The 12445-nt window shown below is 36.0% G+C and overlaps 1 protein-coding gene and 1 pseudogene across 1 annotated transcript in view; both read right to left on the bottom strand.

Annotated features, from left to right (window-relative positions):
• Window positions 1-12445, bottom strand: part of LOC129764351 (uncharacterized) — a 283887-nt gene that overhangs the window by 98280 nt on the left and 173162 nt on the right. The gene's annotated exons all lie outside the window — the stretch shown is intronic.
• Window positions 2726-2810, bottom strand: LOC129772250 (U4 spliceosomal RNA; annotated as a pseudogene).

Here is a 12445-nt window from a genome sequence, read left to right as displayed (position 1 = left end):
ATTGAGTGCTATTATTCAATCGAGGGAATTGCATGCTTTCAATTATGCGGGACTATCTCTCATTTGGTTTGAATACGTATGCTAATGAATGATAGCTGTAAATGATAAGTTACACTTCACATGAAAGATAGAAGGGGTGATGTTTATAAACACCATATCAAGCATATGTTTGAGGTGGCAGCAAATTTACGACATTTCATGCCAACTAATACTATAATTAATTAGAGTTCTTTTCGTATGACTCAACATTTTTGCAAATATGTTTTTTTTTGCATGATAAACACATCTACAGGTCGGATTCGATTATATACAGACTCGATTATATGTGATTCGAGTACATACAATTTTGGACTCGATAAAATACAGTTTGGAAAAAAATATTTTTTTTTATATTTCAAATATGACTTGTTTCAAGAAGAAATGTAACTTTTCAACGTTGAGATGTAATTTAAGTGGCTATTTCATGTACAGCAGGGGGCAAAAATCGTGATTTTTGAAGATTTTGCTTGAATTTTCACCAGGAATTGTTTATATCGATATTGCAGCCAAATCAAGAAATATAGAAGTTGGTTGTTAAAGAACAAATTGTACAGCGGTTAGAGAGCTTTAATTAAATTGGTAGAAACAATCTAGTTTCACATAATTTTTTAGGATAAAATAAATAATAACACATTAAAAGTTATTAACTTTTAAGTTTTTTACTTCCAAAATGTTATTAATATCAACTAATTTAGATGTTCCGCTACTATATCTTATACTAAATTTTCTCAACTCTCAAATAAAAGAAACAGAATCGTCTTCCATAGCGTACTTTTCGATGTAAAGCCAGTTTGAGGCAGCTGAGTCCGAAACAAAAAAAAGTTCTATAACTCTGTCATTGTTGAATTCGAACATATGCGTAGAAGGATTTTTTCATCAAATATGATCATCTATCACCTCCTGAGAGAATCTGGATAAATTTATTTTGTGAGAAAGGTGTTTTCTGACTTTAAGGGGATGAATCAAAAATAAAATTCCTATTCCTATAATATTCAAAAAACGAAAAATACATGCAAAAAAAAACCAATAAAAATATTTTTTTTTGACTCGATTATGTACAGGATTCGATTATATACAGTGAAAAGAAACCAGAAACTGTATATAATCGAGTCCGCACTGTATTTGAATAATAAAATGAATCAACACATTATTCGAGTATTGGCCATCGCCAGCCACTACTTTTATTTACCGTCGAGAGAGAGAGGCGTTCATCTTTTAAAGCCAACAATGAGTCCAGCCAATTTTTGATACCCTGTTCTTGAGCTTGAGCTTGGGAAGACTTTACACTTCGTAGTTGCTCTACGTGATTGACCTGAACCAACAAAATTGCACAAAGAACACACAGAATGACGCTTGGGACCAGCAAATCATTCTCGTTGTGCAATTTTCAGTGATTCGAGCTTTAAATGGTCAAAAACGACGCCGGCCACGTCCTTACAGTCATCAGGGGAAGGGAAGGAATGTTAGTATGATATTCGCCGCCCGAAGGCCAGAAGTGTCGCCTCTAAAGCGTGGTTTCCTAGTGTTTATCAAGGAAGGGGCATTTGTCAGTAGGGAAAGGTAAGAATCAGGATTCACTGAGGTAAGTGATACGATTATGTAAACGTAAGTTGCTATTCATTACTCCTATTATGTTTGAACACATTTTCAATCGCGACGGCTGAGGTCAGCTTCTATCGAACAAAATTGTTTGTTTCTATTCGTACAATCAACTTTTCGTACGTTCTCCTATCCAAAGTAACCGTAGCCTAACGCGAGTGAATTTGAACTTCCCATCCGGTATTTCTTAAATAGTCTTTAACTCAAACAGCAACATGAGGCCGAGCGTTTTCATAACGCCTCTCTCATTGAAGCCATTGTCCTTATTGGCGAAGAATTCTAGCAATTGATTTTTACAATCTACTCTTCATCCCAATTTCTTATCAGTATCTTATTACTAAGGAAGTTTTGCAATGCGAGAAAAAGAGGTGGTAATCGCTTGGTGCCAGGGTCGGATTATATGGTGGATACAATAGAACATCCCAATCAAGGTCCCGGAGTTGTGTGGCCTTGCGTTGTTCGGATGGAACACAATCCCTCTTCGGTTGGCCAATTGTGGACGTTTCTGGTCAATCTCTAGCTTTAAACGGTCTATTTGTTGACAGTAGAGATCTAAATTTAATGTGCTGCACTAAAAAAAATTAAAAAATTATTTTTTTTAAATTTAAAAAATTATTTAAAAAAATATAAAATTGCACGTATTTTACTGGTATCGGCACCATAAACACCATTCACAATTTCAGCGACCTGGCTTGCATAAAAGTTTATCATTTTTGCTTCCCAAACGGCGCAACTCGGAGTCAGTGTCGTAAACACGAATGTGCTTGTGAAGTGGGTGCTCACGATGAGTGCCCGGGCACTGTAATAGGGATGCCAGGTTTGAAGACATGGCTTCATTTTGAAGACATTAGACTTACTGTGAAGGCGTTTGATTTTGTGGAGACATTTTGAAGACATTATGAAATATGTGAAGACATTTCAGTATGATAGCATATGTGAATTCTGAGAGATATTATTTTCATAAATTTCTAACTATTGGCCGAAAAGATTGTCAAAGGAAGTAGGGCTTTTGTATCAGTGTCATTCGATCGCTTTTTTATCAGTGTCACTTGTTTATTTTTGTTCTTAGTAATCAACTTAGGACTTTTGTCTCGGGTTTTTTAGTGTTCAACTAGCAAAAATCACACTTCAAATAAACCTCAATGGTTATGATATCGCCACTGCGCAAAGCTAGTCTCGGGGTCATTCACTCGCTTTTTTCAAACTTTTCCAAGCAGAAAATCCACAAGTATATAGAATAAATTCAACAACGAGGGACCTCTAATGTCTCTAGAATACATTAGTTTATTTGCACTAGAAAATTTGAATCATTGTTCCATTGTATTTTTATTAATTTGGACAATAGATTAATCTAGATCTTTCAAACGACCACTTCACAAAACGAAGGTATTCCAGTTTAATCAGTTTTATGGATATGGTTTGGGCTACAACCAAAACTTCAAAGCTGAAATAAATAAATTGAGCTATCACAGTTCCGTTTTTGTGGAAAACCCGGGGCGATATTCACTAAATCAACGGTATATCAGGCTAATTATCATTTCTGAACTCATGAAATTTAGTTCGCCGTTCTTTGTTCACATTTATTGAAATAAACTTCAAAATCTCAAGGCAAGTTTTGTGAAATATATAACAATGGCAATTAATATATATTAATATATATATATCAAACTTTGTCCAAATGTAAGCTATGAATTTTGGTTTTTTCGATAAGTCTGTGAAGACATTTGAAGACATTTTTTGTACTATGTGAAGATATTTGAAGACATTTTCACGTACCATGTGAAGACATTTGAAAAAATCACCTGGCACCCCTCTACAGTAATGTTATTCTTCATTAGGCACACTCTGCATTGTTTGAAGTTTATTCAGTCGGTACCACAAAGCTACTACCATTTTCAACCATTCACTGCTCACAAACATTTTGTAACAATTGATCGATTTCACTTTCAGCAATAGACCTTCAGTCAATAATGGTTTCAGTTATTTTCATCACTCACTAAATGAACTATTATTTCAAAACCCAAACATAATCGAATTAATAAAAACGAATGAAATTTCATAAATTTATGCTAGCGTTCAAAATCATAAGTATCCAACTGACATTTTGGCAGGAACTGAAACTTCGTTTTGACGTGGTTTTGAAAAAAAAATACATCACCATTTTGTGGTGGCGTCTTTTTTTGGATTTGCATTTTTCATAACTAACTGTGTTCTACTACTGCGTCACGGTTCTTCCACGAACCACGGTTCTTTTAAGAACCGAGGCTCTTTGCTTAACTGAGGTTCTTTTTTGAACCGCGGCTCTTTTTTGAGCAGATACTCTTTGCTTTTTTTTGAACTGCGGCTCATTTTTTAACCGCGGCTCTTTTTTGAGCCGAACTTCTTTTGAACTGCGGCTTTTTTGAACTTTGGCTCTTTTTTGAACTGATGCTATTTTTTGAACAGCGGCTCTCTTTAGGGCAGAAACTTTTTGTTTTTTTTTAACTGCGGCTCTTTTTTGAGCGTAGACTCTTTTGAACCGCGGCTTTTTTTGGATTGCGGCTCGTTTTTGAACTGAAGCACAGTTTGTGAAGAACCGTGGATCGTACGCCCGTTCCGACGAACCAGCTCAAATGAGCGGCATGTGAGCGCTCGCCCATCTTATTGATCAATTTTACTTCTCACCAAAAGATAGGTTTTATGATCTTGGACGCTAGAATATATCAGTTGAACTTTTTCCTCTGTTTTAACAAATAAAAAATTGTAAGGGGTTATATCTAGGACACGACCGCTTATTTTCGACGTAGAACTACGCAATCATATTAAGCAATCCACTTGTTTACCACTTCGAATATTATTTTAGAATGCATCGAAATTTTTGTAATAGATTATGTTCTTCGTTGAAAATAAATTCGATGAACGTCCTTTTATGTTTGATATGATGCCCAGGACTACCAAAATATGTGAACGGAAGAATTCTCAAACGATCATGGTATTTTACATTTCCCTCTGAAATCAACGATAAGCGAGTACAAACGTACTCAGCACCAAATAATATCCCCGATTTGCATGTATTTGCTAAGCGGATTCCCCTAGGCACATTAATTTTGAAGTCCGTGTTAAGGAAACACAGTTCGGTGGAAACAAAAATACCCCCGACTTGCATGTATATTTGCAAAGCGGATTTCCACAGGTACATCGATTTCGAAGTCTGTGTTGGGGAAACCGTAAATCGGGCCAATCGAAACTTGGATAACGCTTGACTTTTTACAGTTATTCAATTGTTCATCTCATGAAAAATAACATTTTATGAATTGTGATAGACGCGTGGAAATATTTCCTATCAATTGATGCGAACATCTTTCCGATCTGTTAAGAAATGTTCAAGTTATAAGCATTCGAAATACGGGTAGGGTTAACACACAAATCGACAGGAAAAATGTATGGGAAAAAATGATGTTCTTCCAGTTTTCATATATTTAAACCGTTTAGAGATTAGCGAATTGTAATGTATAGTGTATCAAACAAATCTTAGAGAATTTCCGATTCGATTGGTATACAAATCATGAGAATTCGTTCACAGTGAAAGTATTTATTAACGTTAACTTTATTTCATAAAAACGTGACCTGTTTTCTGATTTGGCACCCTTCCTGAAAGACGTAGTTCTACGTCAAAAAAGAATTACACAAACTTAGGGATACCATCTGGTCGTAGTTGAAAAACAGGACACTTGTCACAGTTACGTTTATGACTAAACCATTGTGATTCTTCGAAATATAAATAAATAAAAACACGTGAAATTTATTTATTTAACATATTTCTTGGGCGATCCATGAAAATACCCCCGAAGATGATGACTTCTGTCTTTTTACGAGCAAAGGAGTTTTTTTGCGGTTTCACATGGCCAGTGAAACAAAATCTCTAAATGAAAATAGTTGAAAGATCTCGTGGAAGATCAGACTGCTACTCTTTCTAAGCTCACAAAACTTTTGTCTTCAATAAAAGAAAAGTTAGGCAATTTTTGAAAAAAGTCATTTTTGTGAAAAAGTGGAAAAAAAAGATTTTTTGGATCACCCTAAAATGGAAATGGGCGCTAATAAAAAAAAATTAAAAAAAGCGGGTCTAATGTTTTGCGATAAAGAACAAAATTATCACTTTTGACGAAAGTCTGAGAACCACTATATCGGTTTGGCATGGAATGGCTGCAAAGACATAAAAAAAGCTTGATTCCTAGATGAAGGCCGTTACTGTAACCGTATTTGCGTTTTGTCAAAAAGATGAAAAAAAACTTGTGGCGAGCAACGAGTAATATGTTTTATGGTTCATTTATAACCATTTTTTCACAATAAAGTTGTAATCAGTGAAACCGGTTACACGCACTCGGCAATATTTGTGTTGCTAGTTTTATTGGTGTTTACAGCATTTGGTAGATCTGATAGTAAACATTGATGATGATAAAACTAATCCAAGAGTTAAGAAAACTGACATCTTGATTTATTTTTATTTGTTACTCTAGTATCATACAGTGATTAAACGGGTCCGCCAAAAGCAGTGTTATCTATGTGCCATACAGAAAACTTGATATTGTTGATATTATTCCTGATGTAATATGTTACATGGAAAAAATACCTCAAAGTCATCTTTTTTGTTTGTAAAGTAATAAAGCAGATATACTCTAGAAATGAGCTTAAAATATGGGGTTTAAAATGCTATCAATGTTTTTTGGTTCATTCGGTAGAGAAGGAAGGATTGTTTTTTCATTCATTGAAAGGATCACTATAGCAAAGGCGTTCTGTACATTATTTACTTTGTACTTGAAATTTCCCAGAGAGAATGAGAAATTCTTTCTTCTTGTTTTGGGAACCGTGCACTTTCGAACTGTTGTGTGTGGAACGACATTCAAGTAAAGATTACGGATTGATGAATTATTATTTAGTGAATTATTTGCAATCAATACCTTCTTTTATATTTTCACTGATTCTGGTGCAATATTGTAAATAAATCCATGGTATCATCAGCTCTCACTAAATATACAGCCACTATTTATCACATCCACTGAATTCCAGCTGATTTGTATAAACTATTATGTTAAGAGACGAATGAACTCTCAGAGTTTAAAGTCCCTATGATTCAAAACCTGAACCCAAACCAATATGATTCACTTCGTACAATTTCGTCACTTCCTCTCCTATTCAAATCAACCCGGCAACCGACATCGATCTATACCGGCCCAGCATCACTCATCCTTTCGGGTCCGAAGTCAAACGCATACTGGCCTAGGCCTATCCTTGCACCGATTTCACATTTCGATTCCTCGCGTATGCATACAACACACCAACGAACAAACACACTCGCACATCCGCACATCCGAGGAACCGAATGCATCCTTTGTACGTTTATTATTATTACCGCCGGCCCTCTCCAGCGCCAGATACCACGCCACGGCCACGGTGTTTGTGAAGTTCTAAGCGTTCCACTGCCAGCCCTCCCCTTGCGAAGAAACGGCCAGGGCGGTGTAGCGACGAAATGAATGGTGCATACATAACATAAAGCACATATGCGCGGATGATCGGTCCCGCAATCGCGCTGTCATCGGCGTTGAAACTGGAAGAGGTAGAAATGCCGCATGTATCATTTTCCGGCTCAAAGGTTATGACGATTCTGGAGGGCAGGTCCTAATCCAGGGGAATTGAAATTTCTCTTGAATACGTTTATACATTTTAACAATTTAATTGTTTAATTTTGTTTGGAGAACTTCTTTCTGTCTGTTTAGTCGCTTACATTTTGCGAAAATTCGCATCATTCTGACGAGTATACTCGACGTAAACAGTTAAAGGGTTGAATCTAGTCGGAATCTTTTTCAAATCAAACCAACAAGGCAGGCTTCAGAATGAAGAACAAGAACGAAAACGAAACATTTTTTTGTTCTTTTGACGTACAACACGACAAAGACCCTGACACTGAAGTTGAAGAAAAACAGTGTAATTATATTCAAGCGATAAGTAGCAGGTAACCATGATTACTCGCATAAAATTTATGCATTCTACTGTGGATAAAAACGTTGTATAACAACTTAATGCAACCGCCATCAAACCATATAAGAAGAATGGAGCGAGGTGAAATGCGAAAAAAGACTTAATTAATTGTGTTGATTTCGCAATACAGCTAATGAAACTAAGCACATGGAGGCCTTGGAATTTTATTTCAATGTGAATTAACGATGACACTCAATTTATTCAACGATTACACTTTTCATTGAGATTGCAATTGAAAATGTGTTGGATGATTACAATGCTACGGTTGAGGTTTTATTACTAATTTGTTCCTGAAGATCATCCTTATTGGAGAAAAATGTTCCGTTGACTTTTCTCCCTTCGGTGGCGAACCAATGAAAGCCTAAAGTCATTATTATAGATTTAATAAAGTAGTTTATAAAATTTATTATAAAATATGTTCTTTTTTAATCCATTCCAACGAATTTTAGAAAATTCTTTAATACAATTGACCGTCATTCGAATACTACAGAGTAATCTTCGAAGCCTGCGACACACCATCTCATAAATTGAGCTGTTCAAGAGGTAATTCGAATTTCTGAGTGTATTTTTTGCAGCCAACTTTACACTTATACATTTTTTTTGTATTATAGTGATTTTCAACTTTTTTGGCTGGTTCGTCACTTTTACTTCCATTTTTGGACGACTGTCGGGAGTGAGAATTGAACTCGTGACCTGTAGCGTGAGAGGCATGAATGTTACCACTACGCCAGATCACCTCCACTTATACATAATTGTTTATCAACTCATAGAATAAACCTTGCTTGTAATGTTTTTTATTGTGCTCAATGCCCATTGTATATGTACAGTAGAATGCCAATGGATGTATGGGAAAAAAGTGACACTCGAATTTTCAAAGCGAACTTAATTTAAAATGTTGATTCCCACGATAAACTACCCTATGCAAAATATCAGCTCAATCGGACTTCATTTACTTGTGTCGCACAGCGGTCAAAGTTTGAGTTTTTTGAAAACGGATAAATCACCCAAGGGGTGAGGGGTGATGCTTCATTTGAAAGATAAAATATTTATAAATCATGTTTGTCACTTAATAACCCAAACAATTGCTTCAATAGCTTAAAAACTTTCGATACAAACTATCGAGGTCACATTTTTTTTATGTATGGGTACCTGCTTGAAAATCCATTCAGTTATGATTGTTCAGCGGTTGATGCATGTTGTCGGCTGGGAGTACAAGTGCTATAAATACTTTGCTCGCCCTGGCCAACTTCTGTTTCTATTTTGCTACCGGTCCGAAGAGAGTCATTAGCGAAAAACGATGTGTCGATAATAATTTTGAACGGAGCGGTTATCGAGACGGATTAGGTACAAGCTCTTATAGGTTATGAAGTCTCAAAAATTTTATTTTTGGCTTATCCCTTTAATATCAGTAAATTATTTTTATTTGAGAAACCAACGCAGGGTCACCGGATTTCATAAAAAAGTATATTGAGCGGTAATATCTCTTTGCCGGAAAAACGAAGAATTATGACGAATACTTCGTTCAAAAGATAAAATGTCCAGGAGTTATGTTTGCTACCTTTCTACTAAAAAACTTTATTTATATGCTGTATCAAAGTGACCTTCAACTTTTTGGCTCGTTCGTCACTAGAACTTCCTTTCCGAATTTACTTCCTTTCCGAATAAATGCAATTTCGGATGCGACTTCAAAGTAATGATTACTAAGCCAACGCAAATCAAGTGAGTGTCAATGAATGTAAGCGGTTTTTTTAAATTTTGGTTACAGTCTGAGCCTTTAGTTGTTGTATTCGATCACTACTCTCCCAACACCTCAGAGCTCCGCCGTATAAAGAGATATTGGGCACGAGTCAAGCGGAACTGGCACAATATCGATCCTAGCTTTCGAAGATATTTATTGTATGAAAAGTCAGAAATTCGACCAGAAAGTAGTCACATCTGAACACAGACCATTTTTGACGTAGGATTACGTCTTTCGGGAACATATTGGGGTACAAATTTAAAATCGAAAATCGTGTACATCGTGAAAATTGTCCAATTTCAAACGCTTATTGCTGAGTCATTTCATGATGGATTGATGAAATTTTTGCGTCAATCGATTTCGGCACTCCACAACAATTTTTTATATTGAAGAAAATAATATGTGTCATGAAACTAACTATCGAACAATTGAAAAATCTCAACCCGTATCCTACCGGAAATACCCACTTCTAAATGGACCAAATTGACGACATATGCGGCTGATCCCTAACAGAGACATCAAAACCAAGCTGCCTGGGGGAAATCAGCATTGCAAATATATAAAGGTAGTGGGAGCTTTTGCTCCCACCGAAATTTGTTCCCTAACAGAGACATTAAAACCAAGTTGCCTGGGGGAAATCGCAATGCAAATATATGCAAGTCGGGGGGATTTTTGAATTGCAAGTAAGGTGATACGAATCATTCTTGCAAATAAAATTTAAATTTGGAACTTTAATGTTGGTTGCTTCGTGAAATTTCATATCAATGACCGATCGTGTATTGTGAAAAATTTAGCACAAGTGCAAGTGTAAAATTGTATATGGTAGTAGTTGTGTTAAAAATGACTTGATATATGAAACGATTTATTTCAATTTTCATAAATAAAAACCAAGGTTGTTTGGTTTAGCTGTATGTTTTGTTGTGTTCATTTTTATCCAAGGAAAGTTCATGTGGTGAAAAAAAATGGGAAAGTGAAGAAATATTAGAAAAAATGATTGTCCATATGCTCGACATATAGTATTAGGTTTTGTTAGTCCAATTAAAATTCACGTTGGGTTGAATAAACACTCAGAAAGTAAAAATTATAAAAGAAAATTAACTTTTCTATTTCAAATGTGTTTTCTCTATATTGAAGTAACATGTTTTTACTGATGAGAAAAATTGATAATTGTGTTCGGTATTGGTAATTATCTTATATTTCATTGGTATGTTTCCTTTTCTTTATTTCATCCATACATATCACAGGAGGCATCTCGTCTAGGATCACAGAGGGCGGTTTTCATCATATCTCGTTCTACTTCACTATCTTTTATCTGATACGCACCATCCAATGACTGTTTACCATCCTTCTGTCATCATCACTCGGTAAACACTAGAGATGGGCAAATCAGCTCATCATGGTGAGCGGCTCAGAGCCGTTCAGCTCATACAAGTGAGCTGTTCATTTGGAACAGCTCTTGAGCTCAGTTGAATTTTGCAGTTGTCCACACAATTGCATATGAAACGTAATCACCATGGGACATTGCATAGTGTGCATTTTCTTAATAGACGGAAAGCAAAAAATAAACGAATTTAATTTGTAATTGTACAAAAACTAGAACTGATATGAATTCTAATAATATAATATACTACAAATACTGAATGCTGAAATCCAACATAGAAGATGCTTAGGATATGCTGAACTTAAACAACAGAAAAACCAGCAGTAGCCAAATAAAATGCCTCCACTAATAGGTGCAAAAACAAATCCACTAATAGGTGCAACGAGAAATAATTATTCACGATCACAAAGGTAACAAAAGGACCAGTATCAATCATCAACATTTATGCCGGGTGGTTTTCTGAATTGTTTTGATTCAGCACGCGGAAATAAATGTATGTGTTTCCACAGTAATGTTTAAATAACAATGTAATATATAAAATTTATTTACAAGCAGATAATAATATTTATTATTTTGTTTGGCCATATAAGAAAAATTTAATGATGTAACGAACGATTGAATATCTTCAAAACAAAAACCTTTTTTCCTATCTGGCATCTCTGCTGAAGCTAAAGTACGAAGAGGGATACACGAAAACAAACTGACGTCATGCCATGATGCGCGGGAGACGAAAAATCCTTTCGCGTCTCGCAATTCACTCTCTGCAGCTTTTGCGCTCCACAGCTATGCAGCTCAACAGCTCAGCAGCTCAGCAGCTCAACAGCTCAACAGCTCAACAGCTCAACAGCTCAGCAGCTCATCAGCTCAACAGCTCAACAGCTCATCAGCTCATCAGCTCAACAGCTCATCAGCTCAACAGCTCAACAGCTCATCAGCTCAGCAGCTCATCAGCTCAACAGCTCAACAGCTCATCAGCTCCAGCTCCGTAATGAGCTGATGAGCTGCGTTTTTTTGATTGCGAGCCGATCCGAATCCGCTCACTATGATGAAGCGATTCGAATGAACAACTCATGAGCGGATGGCACATCTCTAGTAAACACTGGTGGAGTGAACAAACAATACCCAGCAACCAAACAAAACGTCACATTTTAGGGCTACCAAATCATTATCGAAGAGTTTAACGATGTAATTCTTCAAACATATCCAAAATCAACAGATAGCCTAACGGAATCCTACGTTAACTATGCGGTCGTGTCTCAGACACAACCCTCCTGTGATTTTTTTCATTTTTCAAAAAGTTCAGCGTCAGTCCATATAAATCGACGCGGAACTGAACCTGTAAGCAGAAGGCAGGGCTGTTCGTATTTGGAAATGTGGAAGCTTAAATGAATATTTTTGCTTTGTATAATATTGATTGAACACTAACAGAATAATAAGATGATTTTTCAAATAAAAAAATCAAACTACGCTACTTTTCTTCTACCAAAGTTTGATCGTTCCACCCATCGCAGGTCAGCATGGTTAATCGATCGCCGCAGATGGTGTATTGGTAAGCGTGAATGCCATCGTATGTCTCTTTCAAGGGGGTATTCTAGTGTAGAGACACGAATTTCGGACGTTTTTTCTAGCTCCGGAAAAATAAGACAAAGAATATTTTTAGTATCCATTGTATT

This window comes from Toxorhynchites rutilus, chromosome 2, assembly GCF_029784135.1.
Source record: "Toxorhynchites rutilus septentrionalis strain SRP chromosome 2, ASM2978413v1, whole genome shotgun sequence".
In the NCBI taxonomy this organism is placed as follows: Eukaryota; Metazoa; Arthropoda; class Insecta; order Diptera; family Culicidae; genus Toxorhynchites; species Toxorhynchites rutilus.
Note: the sequence above shows the minus strand (reverse complement) of the source record. Positions and strands in the feature narration are given on the sequence as shown.